Source organism: Bison bison, unplaced genomic scaffold (assembly GCF_000754665.1).
Source record: "Bison bison bison isolate TAMUID 2011002044 unplaced genomic scaffold, Bison_UMD1.0 scf7180017864193, whole genome shotgun sequence".
Taxonomy (NCBI): Eukaryota; Metazoa; Chordata; class Mammalia; order Artiodactyla; family Bovidae; genus Bison; species Bison bison.
The window spans coordinates 2,010,016-2,010,925 of NW_011494765.1; positions in this window are offsets into that span (position 1 = coordinate 2,010,016).

The following is a 910-nucleotide window of genomic DNA, read 5'->3' on the forward strand; positions in this document are numbered from 1 at the left end:
GTTAGCGACTGGGTGGGAGTGGGGCCTGATTTATGGGCAGCTCCCCCACCCAGCCTGCAGCCCGGCCTCTCTCCCCTTGAATGGCTACCTCCCTGGGGCCTGGCCCAGCGGGGTCCGGCCTGGCCCAGACATGTGAGGGGAGTCAGGTTGGGCTGGCGTGGAGGCAGGGTCACGGATGACTCGACCAGGTGGCCCTGCTGCTTTGGCCTGGTCTTTTTACTCTTTCAGAAGATGAAGAAAGAGGGGATGAAAGGCAAGCAGGTGAGCTGACTGAACACCTCTCGTGTGTACAATTTAGTCAACGTTGGCTTCTCTGGATGTCACCATCCACAGAGGGCTGCTGATAGTCCCGGTCAACAGCTGGGGAAGTTGAGGTTGGGCTGAGACTGCCTGTAGGGCCAGGTGGTTGGTTACAGTGGCTCCAGGGACAGGACAAGCGGGTAACTAGACCAGGATAAATAGGGCAGAGCAGAGGGAAGGGATTTTTTTTAAGAAGGTCAGGCCTCCCCATGCAGCTGAGGGTGTCGTCCAATCTCCAGACCCAGACAGGTCCCAGAGGTCCCAGTTGGTCTGCTCTGTGCCCCTCCCATGCATGCCTCACTCTTTTGTGTATTCCTTCATTCGTCTCACATTCACTGAGGGCACACGACGTGCCAAGCACTGGTCTAGGCACTGGAGGAAAGGGAAAGAAAGAAGTCTCTGTCCTCAGAGAATTTACCTCCCAGCCTTTTGTCTTAGGGGGTGGGGAGGGGGCACAGGGGACCATGGAGCAATAACTGGGGAATCCACACACAACCCTTTTCATTTGCGGAAACAGACAAATCACGTAGAACACTTCACTCATCTGGCTTGGAAATGATAAGGGTTTTTCTGTATGACTAAAGCCAACTATATATATATATATATATAT